Source organism: Cydia pomonella, chromosome 20 (genome assembly GCF_033807575.1).
Source record: "Cydia pomonella isolate Wapato2018A chromosome 20, ilCydPomo1, whole genome shotgun sequence".
In the NCBI taxonomy this organism is placed as follows: domain Eukaryota; kingdom Metazoa; phylum Arthropoda; class Insecta; order Lepidoptera; family Tortricidae; genus Cydia; species Cydia pomonella.
The window spans coordinates 16,382,070-16,399,973 of record NC_084722.1 but is presented as its reverse complement, the minus strand read 5'-3'; the positions used below and the strand labels follow the sequence as shown (position 1 = coordinate 16,399,973).

At 36.5% G+C, this 17,904-nt stretch overlaps 1 long non-coding RNA gene across 1 annotated transcript; it reads right to left on the bottom strand.

Moving 5' to 3' along the window:
* Positions 1-16,503: 16,503 nt before the first annotated feature.
* On the bottom strand, positions 16,504-17,297 carry LOC133529383 (uncharacterized). The gene is made up of 2 exons (XR_009801122.1): positions 17,123-17,297; positions 16,504-16,687 (listed from the first exon to the last, which is right to left on the bottom strand). It is a non-coding gene; the product is annotated as an uncharacterized LOC133529383 (long non-coding RNA).
* Between the last annotated feature and the right edge of the window lie 607 nt (positions 17,298-17,904).

Here is a 17,904-nt window from a genome sequence, read left to right as displayed (position 1 = left end):
AGTACCAATGGCCAAAAATATCTTAAATAGCAAATTTTTGTTTATGAATACGGGACTTAATAGGGTAAGTTTCAAAATGACGTCTGACCAGAAGACGTTTCAAGGACGGCGTTGTCCCCATGGTCTCGGAGAAAACTGTGTAAAGTCGACATCATTATTTTGACGTTGGTCGTAATTTTAGAACTTAATCAAACGGGATTAAGTCTCGTTTTCTTAAATAATAATGTGTCACAATTAGGCCAAAACAATTAGATTTTTCCGACCTAAAAATATGTGTAATCCGAGTTTACTCCATTCCAGGAGGTGTGCATAAATGTTTCCTCTTTTTCAGTTTTTTTTGCTTGTAAATCCAAAACGGTACGGCGGACGGAAAATTTGCTCTAATTACGAGTATTATTAAAATTGATATCTGAGGATCCGAAATGTAATTTAACTATGTTCTTGCAATAAAATATATTGATTGATTTAAGGTACCTTAATATGTATTCGTAGTAAATTGTAAAAAAGGTAGTAATTTTTTATTTTTGGTAAAATTATGTTAATTATCCTAAAACGCATTCTTAGCTACCAGTGTCTGATCCACCAAGTCCTATTGTAATTGATAGTGGGTTCCTTCTAAATCGAGTGGTTTGGCAATTCAAAGGAAAAAAATATCTCCTAAGGATCCCAAAATGTATGCACACCTCCTGGGATAGAGCAAACTCGGATTACACGCATTTAGGACCAAATAAATGTATTAAAACAATTTCCAGCTTGCTGGGAATTAATTCCTCAAAACGCTATTTTTGGATCTAATTTGATTGGCCTAAATCGTGAAGGTTTAAATCAGTGTTTTTAAAGGCAAAGTCTAAGGCTGAATGCGCGGAGAGTTCAATCGGCGCTTACAGATGGGGCCAAAGGTCGAGCTGGAAGAAAACAAGGCTTGAATTTGACCAATGGCGAGGTATGAATAGCTGGACGTCCGGAGCATCTGATCGCGGCGCGATATCATATTACAACCAATGGCGAGGTGTGAGCAAGGCAGCCCAGCTGCGAAAGAGGACAGCATAGATTTGGATCCATGGCCAAGCGAAAGTGAGGCAGTTTGCATAAAGTAGAAGGCCTGGCGTCGCATAAGACCTAACGCCGAACTGCAAAAGAGTGGCTTGAAACCGAACCTATGTAATCACGGTCCTCCTACTGCTCGGCCTTTGGCTTAACTCAAAAGCGCAACTTGATAAGATGCTTTTGTTTTTCGGCCTTCGCAGGGCCCTTTATTACACTTTGACAATTAGGTCGCAGGATCGCGGCTCTGCAGCAACTCGGCCTGGCCGATACATCTGGTGTACAAGAGAGCAAAATACGCTACAAAATCGGTATTCTACGTCGCGAAAATCGGTTAGCCACAAGCCAGATGGCAAAATTTTTTGGCCATGAGCTTTGATGGCCTTTGCGTAAGGTTGGAGATGTACTTACGTGTCCTCACTCCCTTACGACCCTTCGTTATTAGATGGGTACTTTCACACGTATCAAAAAGTTTCGTGTACATAAGTACTACACTACGACTGCGATGCTGATGCAGCCTGCGCGTTTTTTTTCCTACGATTTTGGTGCCCCCCTACACGTGGTGCCCTAAGCAAGTGCTTATTTTGCTTAATGGTTAATCCGGCACTGTTTAAAACAACCACTTTTATAATCTTGTATTCTTACCGCACTATCAAACCACAATAAGATGTGGATTTACTGAACGCCTTAATACATTATGATAGAGTTTAAATTCGCTTACTGAAGGATGTTACATTTATGTATTTCAACTGTGTGTGATTCCACTTTGTTTTCTATCAATAAAAAACTGTATCAGATTCGGAGTGCTCATCAGTTGGCGATGACACCACTGTAGACACACACTGTTTTTTGTCCAGAGAAACTACTGATGCTTATTTGAAAAAATACGTTGTAATTTACAAAAGTATTTTAACGTCTAAATTTATCGCTATGTAAACCTGTTTAATTGTGCATATATTTAAATTTTGGCACTTTTTTAATACCACTAACCTTTATTGAACTACATAACGTATGTTATATATAATGTTTACCATGAATAGTCAAAAATAGAAAAGAGATTTACCACAATTATGAATAAGGAGTGTGAAACTTTGCGATAAAAAAGCTTGCAACCCCCAAAAATACTATTTTGAAAGACTACACTAGCGCCCCTAGCGACGAAATTAAACGCGTTAACCCTCATTGATACTCGGCCGTAATTACATAATTACACAATAATTTTAAGGATAATTGTCATTTAATAATATTGTTTTAAGTTAATTAAGGTCAATATTTACCTACGTAATTTTGTTAAAGAAATAAGTAAACAATTAAAACATCAGAGTGCATTTCAATTATCGCTATTTTGATATGGGCCCCGTCATCTACTTGGCAGAACTATCATCAACGTCGCATTATAGGAATTTGACCTATAAGGTAGGAGAAGATTTTTGCAATAATTCAAAAATGGCTGGACCAATTATGTTCACTATAGTTTTCATTGAAAGTATTTACTAAGCTTTTATTTCACGATTTTTTCATATTTTTTGGACCCATGTTTCAAAAGTTAGAATATATAATGTAAAAGCTATATGTAATAATTTAATGTATAATATTATATGGGATACAATTACATACAAACTGATTTTGCAAGTATTGTCGTCCGTTTAAGTTAGTTAAATAACAATGATCTCTAATTATTATAGATGTTAATAGGTACTTTTCTAGCATGAAGCGCTCTGAAAATTTGTAAAAATAAAGTTAAAAATGAATAAACATTTTATAACAATGTACTACCTATTGTAAAAGTAGTATATTTAAAATAAATAATAAATTAGAATTTAAAACATTAAAAAATACCAATTTATTTTAAAATTATAGGTTTATGAATTGTAAAATAATCAGCATGTATAATTTTGAAATAAAAATTGCATGTAACTAATTAAATCATCTAAGAAATCCTCTCATGGATTCAGCATGTATTTTTTTTTAAATTGTTTTTATATAAAAAGGGACATGTCATATATATACTTCCATATGTGTGGGTAGATGAATAAAGATCAGTCTTACAACCAGCTTACGTGTGTTACTTATTCCTCCGTCACAATACATAATTTACCGGAGACACAGTTTTTTTTTTGAAGCGATTATTTCCGAAAATATAAACTTCAAAAAATGCCTTTAGAAGACTCTTATTTTGAAAGATCTATCTAACGATACCCCACACTATTGGGTAAAAGCAAAAGAAACACAAAAAATATAATTTTGCAGGGGAGGTACCTTAAACAATTTTTTTTTAGTTATTATTTTACAGTTATATTGCCATGATTCATAGGTATATCCATGCCAAATTGCAGCTTTCTAGCACTAACGATCACGGAGCAAAGCCGCGGACGTACAGACGGACATGGCGAAACTGTAAGGGTTTCTAGGTGACTACGAAACCCTAAAAATCCGGGCACCAATATCAATTTTTACAGTAATGCAGTCGGCAGTAATGTCGCGCTGCAATACTGCCGCAGTAATGCTGTGTACGGCACGGTACTTTACTATATATCTACACAAGAATGAGAATCTTCACAAATTAATTTTAGAACTTATGTAGTTTTCCCGTGTCCTCGTAATTATAACGCGCGCGCTCACTAGCGGCCTTTTCTAGCGCTTCCGTATATAGGGCCCCCACTCCGAGCTAGGTGCTCCTAGCCTAAAGTTACTTCATACGTAACATACCTAATTATTTATACCATTTGACAACTATTACTAGTACCTACGTACCTATTTCCTACCTACGTACACACATTAAATGCTATTCATCATTAGCAGAGAATGGTGTAATAATTAATAATAAATAAATAATAACGACGAGTAACGACCCCATGGACCCGAGTACTCCCGAGAATCGGTCGGGGTCTCCGTCTCCGGCGTGTCTTCGTCGGTCGGAGTGGACCCGCAGGACTCTCAGCTCTGGCTTGCCTTCATTGGCCGTCCAGAGAGGAGTCGTTAGAGCAAAATGCTACAAGGGTGAAAGTGAAAAATTGGATAAAACATGAGTTGGCACAGTAGCTGGGTAGTAAGAGGCGTACACCTCTCGTCACCCCTGAGCCGCTCACACCGGTATTGCTCCTGGTCGTCTTCACGACGGCAGTTTCAGAGGCCCATCTATTGGGCGGCGAGTCACCGCCTGCCTTAATAACTAGTGAAAATATTGTTATGGCAGGTGTCCGGTCCGGACGTCTTTGCAATAAACCAGGCTCATTGTCCACCGAAACTTCAATCCATAAACCGTTATACTGTTCACTTTTTCTACAATAGTCCCAATGCCTGCTGCGACCGATTCATGTGTGTCTATTGTTGCGCCTGTGGACGGGTTCCAGCAGGCGTTTCTACATGACAGTAAAGCTCTCCAAGGGGCCTCTGCGTGTTGTATCTATATCCCCACGCAAGCCTATCAAAAGACCGGGATTTATAGAACCGTGAAATCCAAGGAGATACAATAAATATTAGAATATCAGCGAACGGTCTCATAGCGAAGAGTCTCGACCAACAGCTTGAGAGACTCTCGCTAGGTGTTTGGATCAAGGGTCAGATGCAGAAGGCGGTGATCTTGGACACGGCGCGGATAGTCCGGCGGTTCCTCTCTCTGCGGCCCCCTGCCCCGCTGCTGGCGGCACCCTAAGTTAGGTTTTTTTATAATGTGTTTATATCTTTTGTATTGTTTTGTAAGTGTTTTTATATTTTACTTTTATATACATATTGTAAAAAGCCTAAAAAAAGATACAAAACAATACAAATCCTCTTTATTGCACAACATCTGAAAAAATGTACATGGAAACACATATAATACAAGATAGATATAAACAACAGGCGACCTTATCGCTACAGAGCGATCTCTTCCAGACAACCTTAGTGGAGAAATGAAACTTAATTTAACTTATTAGGAGGTGCAAAAAAACTAAATTTAAACTAAATAGGAGTAGAGAAAATACCTTTAAAATTTAAGTCTACAACAGTAAGACAATATGTATACATACATACTTATTATACCTAAATATATACAATACTATATAATTCTTGCCAAAAGTGATAACCAGTAACGCAGACAGAAACACTAAGGAAGGGACAGATAATAGTCTTTAAGATAATGAGGGTATTTAATTATCGTTCGTGCATTTTGTTCGTACCTACTTGTCCGTACATTATATTCGCACGAGTGAGACGCACTGGCAAAGAACAAAATTACATAATTTGGATGTCAAAATGAAAGTTTGGATTGACCTTCTGTATGTTTTTAACATTCTGAATGAGTCTACTAGATACTAGACTACTAGCTACTTATATAAAACTATAATATTTCATATAATAATTACTCAATAAATGTAATCGGCACTATAAATACCGCCGCAGGCCACTGGCGACAAGTACCAGTTGGCACACTTCTAGGAACTGTCGATCCGATCACACAACTTTTTATCGTAACTAACCATCCTGTATAACTTGGCCCTTATTCGACATGCTAAAATTGACGTTTCGTGTTGATTTCCATTTGATGTGAGAAATATTGTGACTTGTCGAATTGCTATTATCACCACCTGTCAGTGAACAATATCCACACTAGAGGCGGGGCGTTGTACCGGAATAGTTTTTGGAACAGGTTATTTGTAATAGACTACTTTTAGCTTGTCTAGTATTTAAAAGTACGGACTTTGATTTCTGAAATAAAACAAATATGAAACTTTTATCACCTCGTACCTCCATTCTTACCGTCACTTTAGGTAAAATAAAATTTTGTTAACAGATGGACGTCTGGGTGTCTGTTGTATCTAAAAATAATGTAATAATATATAACAAAAATATGACAATAGATTCATAGCCTTCACTCAAAACGTCACCATATTTCCGACCCTTACCGAAATAATAAGTCGATATTTGTATAAATAATCCTTATTTGTAAGACGCCTAAGCACGGCAAATACGTAAACTGCCTATTGGGGGTCATACTCGTAAAACTGGTATTTTAGACGTACTTTTGGTACGAGTAACAGAGACGTACTTTTGGTACGCAGTCCCAGCTCTAGTCAGGATTCTAGTTGTCAAATATAAGCGTGTCGAATACGTATTAGTTAACTGTCAAATGAAATTAGATCAACGGTAGACTTTTTTGTCGATGGGTATGGCTGCCATGTTTGGATTTATGACATTTAAAAGGGGATCCTAAGGCAGAGAGCAGTTTTTTCTGTACGATTTTGATTCTTCTACTGGACGCAAGATGGAGTTAGCTGCCAAATTCCGATCAGACTGACGCAACTAGGAAGAAAAAAGTTTTGTATGGAATTTGTTTCGCAAATCATTGCCAACGAAGATTAAGAAAATGTCAGTGCTATTTATTCTGTCAAGTTTACATCAAGTCTACTGTCAGCCTAATTGCTTTGTTTGTTTTGAAGGCTTCAATGTTTTGTTCGGGTATTTCGTGTAATTTCTTTATTATTTAGTGAAAAAATCGAAAATAGTCAACCGTGATCACAGTAAAGAGCGAGTTTGTTACAATGCCAGCGAGAAAACGGTTTACTAAGTGTGAAATATGTGGCAAGCGAGCCACTAGAGAAAATCACGAAAAAAGGGATTTTATGGCGAAATTTCCCTTGGATGAAGACTGGTAAGTATTGCTTTAGATACTTTTGACCTTATTTTGGGTCAGCAGGCTATAAACACATCGAAAATTAGATATTTTACATTATTTTTCGTTGTGAACTAGGGATGTACTATAACTATCGATAACTGTAGTTTTATTTGTATATCAGTGTAAATAATTAAATTAAATATGTGAAATTTCCTTAGAACTAGCATGCAATATGACCATAATTAATTCGTCGAAGATTAATAATGCATAAATTATCTATTACTTATGCATTAATGGTCATTAGTTAACATATTTTTTTATCTAGGGATTATTTAATATATTAACCTAAAATGTAAGAAAATTAATCTCTGTTTTTATGATAAATAAAGAAATATTATAGGACATTATTACACAAACTGACTTAGTACTAAAGTATGAATGGCATGTGTTGTGGGTACTTACAACAATATATATATATATATATATACCCACAACACATGCCATTCATACTTCATATTCAGCAGTGGTCAGAAAAGTTTGGCCTATTTGTAAATCCCGCCAAATGTCAGGCCGTTATTATCGGTAGCTCTCGTCAGCTGGCCAAGTTGGATCTGGATACGATTGGGCCGGTGTGTTTCAATGGCACTCCTATACCTTTTAGCCCGTCTGTAAAGGATTTAGGTGTGCACTTGGATTGTACTTTGAGCTGGAGACCGCAGGTTGCCGAAATCAGTCGGAAGGTTACGGGCACCCTTCACGCTCTTAACAAACTTAGACACTTTTTGCCAGTCAAAACTAAAACTTTATTAGTTAACACCTTAATCCTACCCATTATCGACTATGGTGATGTATGCTATCCTGACTTAAATGAAGAGCTACTTGACAAGTTGGACCGTCTTCTTAATAATTGTATCCGCTTTATCTTCTGTCTCCGGAAATATGATCATGTGTCCTCGTTTCGTTCCCAGTTGGGCTGGCTCCCTATTCGTCAACGGCGTAATATTCGTATGCTCTGCACTCTCTATTCCATTCTCAATGATCCACACTCCCCTGAATACCTTAAGTACTTCTTTCACTTTTATGGTGCTTCTCGTGACCGTCAATTTCGCTCTACTGGCAATCTCTCTCTTTCTATCCCCACTCATAGAACAAGCTTCATGTCTAACTCTTACGCCATTCAGGCAGCACGTCTCTGGAACGGTCTTCCCCCTAACATTAGAAAAGCTCCCAACAAGTTTGCTTTCAAAAAATCTTTGCGTGATTTATTTGCTGGCAGTTTAAAGATCAATTAAGTATCAGTCTCACGAATCGGTTATGTATATTATGTATATATATGTATATATATATTTATTTATTTATGTAATGTATGTATGTGTCTTTATGTATTTAAGTAGTTTATAATTAATTTATGTGTATTAGGACTCTAATTCTTTCAATTACAATTTCTTTTAGTTTTAAACGCGCCGCCTACAATCTTTTCTGCTTTGCCCTAAGGTTGACTGGTAGAGAATGCCTCATGGCATTAAGTTCGCCTTTTGTACATTAAGTTTGTCTTTTGTGCAATAAAGTTTTAAATAAATAAATAAATAAATACTTTAGTACTAAGTCAGTTTGTGTAATAATGTATATATATATGTACATAGACCTAATTTATAAGTATTTATAAATACATAGAAAATACCCATGTCTCAGGAACAAATATTCATGCTCATCACACTAATAAATGCCCGTTCCAGGATTTGAACCTGGGACCATCAGCTGCATAGGCAGGGTCGCTGCCAACAAGGCCAGACCCGTTCTCATGATTAACAGACATATAAATACATAAAAAGTTAAAGCATTGATAAAGGGTTGTTGATAACTGGATGCCGAAAAACATGATTTATAGATGCATATTAGCGCGAAATAATCAGTTGATCATCTCATTAGCAAACACATGGAATATAAACTGTAGATAAAGTCATGTTTTTCCAAGGCTGTATGTTTTCAGATGCAGGCAGTGGGCCAAATTTGTTGGGAACGAAGACCTGATACATCTTCCCATAGAAAAGTTACATTTATTCAAACATGTATGTGCACATTATTATGAAAATCAAGCATTTAATAAAATAAAAAAACACGACTTAAAAACTATTAAAATAATTCGAGTCCACATTAAGCCCGACCAGATAGTAGTCCAATTAAGAACTATCCACTATATAACATACAACTTAAATGTGAACTCGATGCTAACCTGATTTCGAGTACAAAATTTGTAGACAGGAGCCTATGTTTCAACCCTCCCCATTTTATCGATATCGATAAGAATCGTAAGCGTGTAGCGTACTACACTATTTAAATCGCTTATGTTGGTACTATGGTTCTTTGACAGTTCTTTGTCGTACATTTTGGTAATGATTTGCGAAACAAACTGATTCCACTCGCTAGTATGGAAATCCCGTCTCTTAAAACGTAGTGATTATAATGCTCTTTGACAATGACATGCAGTTGCGTCGATGTAGATCTATCATAAAAACGTACATGTGACGCATGTGACAATTGTCCCGGATGAAAAAATATCTTGACAATTAACATAAAGCAATACAATACCACAAAATGTCAACAAGAAAACAGATTTATTATAAAAATACAAATTATATACAAAGCTTCATTTTAAAACCAATGGTCGTGGGTTCTAACCCCGGCTCTTAACAATGTGCATCTTGTAACATGTACCGATTGCTTTTCAGTAAAGTAAAATATATTCTCATGAGGAAGATGGAGTATCCCCAATAAGGTATATTTTCCCCTCTGGGTTAGAAGGTCAGATAGTAGTCATACAGGGAGATATAGTTCAGAATGCGGAAAAACAAGCATTTATTGTGTTGTTAGGCTAGTTTTTTTTTCAAAATTTGAAAACGAACGCAACAGCATGCTCAAAGCCCCCTGTGAGTCAGAATCTGTTAAATTTAGGCTTAAGACGAAACAGGAGCTGAGCCCGTACACAAATTTGAGATTTTTAGGTAAAAGGTAAAAAATATCGCCGTCGCGCTGACGAGTGTGGCACCCCGTACCTAGCTAGAGACTATCCCTTGTGTGTGTACCAACAAACCAAATTTTAGACAAATATGATACGTCTTCTTCTTCTTTGTCGTTGTACTCTTTGCAGAGCGTCGTGGTCAACTGCTGATATCAGGCGCAGATGTTGCTTGCCGTACGATTTCTCGCAATTTTTCGCGGTTGGGGGCCATTCTGGCAAATGCGTTCAGGGGACTCTTCATGGCAGATTTGATTTGGTCAGTCCATCGCATAGGTGGCCTTTTGCGCGGTCTTTTGCTCTACCCTGCACCACTAGACGCTCTATGGAGTCGTTGTTCCTCCTCGAGACGTGACCGAAAAAACTGAGTATGCGGGTCTTTACGAGAGTCGGAAGGCGCTGCTTGATACGGAGTTCTTTAAGGATGGAGACATTAGTCCGAAACTCGGTCCAGGATATCCCCAGCATTTTCCTCCAGCACCACATTTCTAGGGCGTCTATCGTCTTCTCCTGTGTCTTTCGGATAGTCCAGGTCTCCGCAGCGTATAAGAATATAGGAAAAACGAGGGCCCGTACAAGCCGAACCTTCGTGGTGTTTGTGACGTTTCGGTAATAGGCTACGCTATACGTAAAAACTAGCCAAGACAAATCCTTTATAATTTCAGGATTTTCTACACAGCACAGAACATGGCACCCATATAGATCTCAATTCCGTTGTCGGCGAGTCAACAACGACACATATTCTTAATATTGAACTTAATTGGCTCTTATTTCACATTTATGTTTTAAATTAATTATAGGCATAGACATACCATATCCTATTGTAAGTACAAAGTTTCAGAGCAATCTAGCTAGCCGATTTAAAATGAGAGCGAAACTACATTTGTATGGAGAACCGAATTTGCTGCGGACGCACAATGTAGCATAATCGGATTAGGACCAACCTCGAAATCTCTGTAACAGTCATGAAATTTATTATGTATATAAATTAACGGCCCCTTTTTCATGCCCAAACCATTTAACATTTGGGGACCTCGAGGAATCCGAGCCATCTTGGAAAATGTGTACCATCAACACAACAGTCAACATTAAAACTTATTAAATTCTACACAAAAAAGTCCTCGATATCTTTGCGGAACAATACATCTTGTTATAGAGAATACTTGCTGAATCTAAGTTTAACGCTTATACACTTCCAGGGGACATTTTCTTAAAAGGAAACTCGGAGGAATATGAATTCTATTTTTAACTATACATTTGTACGTGGTCTACCCCAATATTAACATTTTACTCTACTGCGACTAAACCAGAAAGAAGGGTTATGGGTGTAAGTACTGATGTTTCAGTACACCCAGTAGCTAGGTATTAGGATACTGGACGGATTTTTTAAAATGACATATCGTTAGATTCCTCTTGCCATTCACAATCTACTTTTACTTGTTCTATTAAAGAAAAATCAATACAGCCGCCTTGAGAGGACTCCGAATATTAAATCATATTTTTTCTTCTAGCGCCTAAACTATTGAGCGGAGTACAGTAAAACAGACATCAGTAGATCCACAGTTAGTATACAAGTGCTATGCAATACAAAGTTACTAAAATTAACGGAAGAAAAAAGTTTAGGGCTAAATAATACGTCATTTAAAAAATCCGTCCAGTATCCTAAGCTACAGGCTGTCCTGAATCCTCAGTACTTATACCCATAACCCTACTTTCTGGTTAAGTTGCAGTCAAGTAAAATATTGATATTGGGGTAGATTATGTACAAATGTATAGTTAAAAGTGGAATTTTTATTCTTCTAAGTTTCCTATTAAGAGAATATCCCATGAAAGGGTATAAGGGCTAAATCTGGGTTTAGCAAGTATTTTTTAAAGCAAGATCATTTTTTTTCGCAAAGATGTCTAAAACTATTTTATGTAGAATTTTATAAGCTTGAATGTTGCCTTACACGATTATTGAATAAAGAACGTAGATTTAGAGTAAAACGCGAATTTCTCCTGGATGGTCCACATTTTCCAAGATGGCTGCGGTTCCTCGAGGTCCCCAAATGTCAAATGGTGTGGGCATGAAAAAGGGGCCTTTAACGTATATACATACCAAATTTCATGACTGTTCAGACATTTCGAGTTTGGTCCTAATCCGACTATGCTAATGCCAATATGTACGTAAACTGTAACTGTACTGCGGACTCAACCTTCACGTTATAATTTTTTAAGTATTAACGTTGACATAGTAACGAAAATAATAAACACGTCAATTGAAGTAAACAATAGGTATTATTATAATTATGCAAGAAAATTTTGCAAAATAGGTATATTAATGATTAATATGTAAAACACCATTAATTATTGAATTAAAATTATGATTTTGTGTTAAAAAATATGAGACCAATGATACAGCCCGATTACACGGGCTACATATTAAAAATGATTATCATGGAAACAGTAAATATACACAGGTGAACAAAGTTATAGTAAAATAGGTGCATAATTTCAGAGCTTGCCTGGCCCACCTGTACCACCTACCATGACCACGGCCGTCTCCTACTATTATTTTTTTCTAATACCTATGGCCTTACTAGCGAACAGTATTCCATGTTCTTGATCCAGAATTTAAACCCTCAACTACATATTTGTGGCACTTGGGGTTGAATTTGAAACTCTAGGGCACTAGCGTGGCTCAATGAGAGCGCCTTATATAGGCTTCTGGTGACCAGAGGATCAGCATTGTTAACCAGCGCGGAAATGCACCCAGCCTTCTGAGCACCCTACCGAGCGACCAGAATATAGGGCAAATATTTTATGTATACGTTTTTGACTTAAGTGTTTTTATCATGTTTTATATTTAAACTTACAGATGTCGAACTACCAGCAAAGTTTTTGAAGAGGTGTAGTTTTTATATTTCCTGGTACCAAACTGATACAGGAAATTGGAACATCAGTAAATAATCTACACCGAAGACAATGAAATATAGTCACATAATACTTTAATGCTTTATTTTATTAAAGAAATCGGTAAAAAAATGTGTTAACTGAAAAAGATAAATTTTATTTTATTTGTAGTTGAATAACAAAATATGTATTTAATCTCCTTTTAACATAGGAATTCTCTTTGTGTAGGTACATATAAATAATAGGTACTTAGGTCTTGGTAAGTAATATAGACAGTACAGTAGGTCTTATCTTAATAATTTGAGATCTCATACATGCGTTCCGATATATCTGATGGCGACTGTACATACAATGGGGTCGCGTATACGAGTACAAAGAGCATTAAAATAGTTGTTGATAGACCAAGTGAGCGAGCTACTATGGTACCTATCTTTATATCAATTTTATGCATTATGTAATAGCGCAATACAGAATTTTTTTTTGACAAATGTAGTATTATTTTTATAGTAATAAAGGTTATTCATGAACCATCTCGTAATTTAAAAAAAAACGGACTTTATCTCTAAATCATATGCCTTATATTTACAGATGTGTTAGGTTACAACTTGGTTCGTGAACGTGGTTTAGAAGCAACTTGAGACTGGGTGCGGAGTAAATTGCAACAATTTTTTTTAGAATTTTGAGCGTTTATAGCAGAATATGTGGAGCGAGCATTATTCGACGTGTAGGTGTGGGTTCAACAAAAAGATCGCATGTCAATAGTTCCTTATTGTCGTTAAAATTCAATTAATAATCGCCTTTATCGACCATCAACTGTGTGGTCACTTTTTAATTGATTGACGTTGTCAGGTACAGTTTCACTACTCGCCGCCGCATTGTTCATAGCGCATTACTTATCCTATCGAATACAAGATGTCGCTGATTCCTGTAAACTTATGTTTAAAAAAAAAAGACGCTTTACTCTATGCCATATATTGTAGGAAAGGAAGGGTATTCCCTGTCGTACGTCAAAAAATCCAAGATGGTGCCCAAGCCCATGGACAAAAAAGTCTAGCAATAAAATCAACACTTGTCAAAATTTGACATTAGCAATCCACAGTCAGGTGACAATCAAATCAAACCGAACCACTTCGAGTTCAGAGCCATTTCAAACTATATAGTAGTAATAAACAAAGTTGATTTTTGTTTGATTATTTTTTCTATGAATGAGTTTTGATTGTTCCAAATGATAATATCCACAGTTGATAGAATCAACACTTGATACAATCAACATGCGATAGAATCAAGTGTTGATTTGATGTGGACGCGAAATTTGACAGTTGTGCATCTCGAATAAGGCCCCTTGACTTTTACGGCCCGATTCGAAGAATGAAATACGATAACGATAAGGGGCCTTATTCGAGATGCACAACTGTCAAATTTCGCGTCCACATCAAATCAACACTTGATTCTATCGCATGTTGATTGTATCAAGTGTTGATTCTATCAACTGTGGATAATATCATTTGGTACAATCAAAACTCATTCATAGAAAAAATAATCAAACAAAAATCAACTTTGTTTATTACTACTATACAGTTTGTAATGGTTCTGAACTCGAAGTGGTTCGGTTTGATTTGATTGTCACCTGACTGTGGATTGCTAATGTCAAATTTTGACAAGTGTTGATTTTATTGCTAGACTTTTTTGTCCATGGGCTTGGGCACCATCTTGGATTTTTTGACGTACGACAGGGAATACCCTTCCTTTCATACAATATTATGGCATAGAGTAAAGCGTTTTTTTTTTCAGAACATAATTTTACAAGAATTAGCGACATCTTGTATCCGATAGGATAAGTAATGCGCTATGAATAATGCGGCGGCGAGTAGTGAAACTATACCTGACAACGTCAATCAATTAAAAAGGGACTACACTGTTGATGGTCGGTAAAGGCGATTATTAGTTGAATTTTAACAACAATAAAGCATTATTGACATGCGATCTTTTTGTTGGACCCACACCTACACGTCGAATAATGCAAATCGTCGAAAAAAAGTTGAATGTGACTGCCGCAACAATAGCAAACTGGTTTAGTATCAATGGTCTCATACTAAACACTCAAAAAACTCATCTCATTAATTTTGATCTTTCTGGACGCCAAATGAGATCGTTATCAGTGCTAGCTAAGGGTGATGTGATTGAACAGGTCACTAACTCAACCTTCTTGGGATTTGAGCTAGACAGTGGACTCACCTGGAGCTGTCACATTAATAAGGTGTGCAATAAACTTGCTACAGCATGTTTCGCGTTAAAACGACTCGCACGAGTCCTGCCTGTGGAAACTGTCCGTGCTTGCTATTTCGCTTCGGTACACGCGCACCTGCAATACGGGGTTGAGTTTTGGGCAGGAGCCGCAGAGTGGGAGAGAGTGTTTCGGCTTCAGAAGCGCGCAGTACGTGCTATAGCGCGCGTCCCGCAAACTGTTTCAGCGAAACCGATATTTAAGAGCCTAGGTATTTTAACGCTACCCTCCCTTTTAATATTACAAATGGCTGTGACCACACGAGGTGAAGTTGAATCCAACCCCATTAGTAACGAGTCTTACCGGAGGTACAAAACCCGAAGCGCGAGCGCCGGAAAACTACCCCTTTTACCTCTCAGACTCGCCAAATCAAAAAAACTCGCTCACGTTATGGGTCGCAAGGTTTATAATCACCTCCCAAGCGAAATAGTTGCTGCTCCTAGTGCGTCGGTTTTCAGAACAAAACTAAAAATCTGGCTTGTCGAGCAGGCTTTCTATAATCATAGCGAGCTATTTTGTGTTGATTTAGGATAGGATACACATACTGTTGTACTGTATTTTTTGTGTGTAATTTTGAATACTTAATTATTTGCAATATGTACATATGTACTTAAGTATAAAATGTATTGTGACATGTAATATGATATTACCAATAAATATGATTATGATTATGATTATGATTATGCTCGCTCCACATATTCTCCTATGAACGCTTAAATTTGTAAAAAAATTGAATTCTCGAACCAAGTTATAAGTATAGATTTAGAGATGAAGTCCGTTTTTTTAAAGAGATGGTTCATGAATAACTTTTATTACTATAAAAATAATTCTACATTTGTCAAAAAAAATTACTATTTTGCGCTATTATATTATGCATAAAATAGATACAAAGATAGGTTCTTTAGTAGCTCACTTGGTCTATCAACAACTATTTTAATGCTCTTTGTACTCGTATACGCGACCCCCATTGTATGTACAGTTTCCATCAGATATATCGGAACGCATGTATGAGATCTCAAATTATTAAGATAAGACCTACTGTACTGTCTATATTACTTACCAAGACCTAAATACCTATTGTTTATATGTACAGTCAGCATCAAAAGTAGCGGATGAAACAACGCGCCAAAAGTATCTGATATTCCGGGTAACTTTTCCAAATATAGATAAATTTCTAAAATTCGCGTTATCTTTTACAGTCTTAGTTGTTCTATATTAAAGACATCACTTTTTGTTAAGCTGATACAGAATGGCAGTTACTTTCGAAACGTTATTTGATCCGCTACTTTTGATGCTGACTGTACCTACACAAAGATGATTCCTATGTTAAAAGGAGATCAATTACATAAATAAATAAAATAAATAAATAAAAATAAATATTATAGGACATTATTACACAAATTGACTAAGTCCCACAGTAAGCTCAATAAGGCTTGTGTTGAGGCTACTTAGACAACGATATATATAATATATAAATATTTATAAATACTTAAATACATAGAAAACACCCATGACTCAGGAACAAATATCCATGCTCATCACACGAATAAATGCCCTTACCAGGATTTGAACCCGGGACCATCGGCTTCATAGGCAGGGTCACTACCCACTAGGCCAGACCGGTCGTCATAACATAATTCTGTTATTCAACTACAAATAAAAAAACTGATCTTTTTCAGTTAACACATTTTTTTGATCGATTTCTTCAATTAAATAAAACATTAAAGTATTCTGTGACTATATTTCATTTTCTTCAGTGTAGATTATTTACTGATGTTCCAGTTTCCTGTATCAGTTTGATACCAGGAAATATAAAAACTACACCTCTTCAAAAACTTTGCTGGTAATTGGACATCTGTAAGTTTAAATAAAAAACATGATAAAAACACTTAAGTTAAATACTTATAAATCAAATATTTGCCCTATATTCTGGTCGCTCGGTAGGGTGCCCAGAAGGCTGGCTGCATTGCCCCGCTGGATAACAATGCTGATCCGCTGAGTGAAATATAGGCCAGCCCTCTGGTCACCAGAAGCCTATATAAGGCGCTCTCATAGAGCCACGCTAGGGCCCCAGAGTTTCAAATTCAACCCCAAGCGCCACAAATATGTAGTTAAGGGTTTAAATTCTAGATCAAGAACATGGAATACTGTTCGCTAGTAACTAGTAAGGCCATACGTATTAGAAAAATTTAATGGTAGGAGACGGCCGTGGTCGTGGTAGGTAGGTACAGCATGCATGGGCCAGGCAAGCCCTGAAATTATGCACCTATTTTACTATAACTTTGTTCACCTGTGTATATTTACTGTTTCCATGATAATCGTTTTTAATATGTAGCCCATGTAATCGGGCTGTATAATTTGCCTCATATGTTTTAACACAAAATCATAATTTTAATTCAATAAATAATTAATGGTGTTTTACATATTTTTACATATTAATCATGAATGTACCTATTTTGCAAACTTTTCTTGGATATAATAATATTGTTTACTTCAATTGACGTGTTTATTATTTTCGTTACTATGTCAACGTTGATTCTTAAAAAAATATAACTTTAAGGTTGAGTCCGCAATACAGTTACAGTTTACTTACATAGTGGCATTAGCACAATCGGATTAGGACCAACCTCGAACTCTCTGGAACTGTCGTGAAATTTGGTATGTATATACATTAAAGGCCCCCTTTTCATGCCAGCTTGAATGTTGCCCTAAACGATGTTTGAATAAAGAACGTAGATTTAGAGTAAAACGCGATTTTCTCCTGGATGGTACACATTTTCCAAGATGGCTGCGATTCCTCGAGGTCCCCAAATGTTAAATGGTTTGGGCATGAAAAAGGGGCCTTTAATTTATATACATAATACATTTCATGACTGTTACAGAGATTTCGAGATTGGTCCTAATCCGATTATGCTACATTGTGCGTCCGCAGCAAATTCGGTTCTCCATACAAATGTAGTTACGCTCTCATTTTAAATCGACTTGCTAGATTGCTCTGAAACTTTGTACTTACAATAGGATATGGTATGTCTATGCCTATAATTAATTTAAAACATAAATGTGAAATGAGAG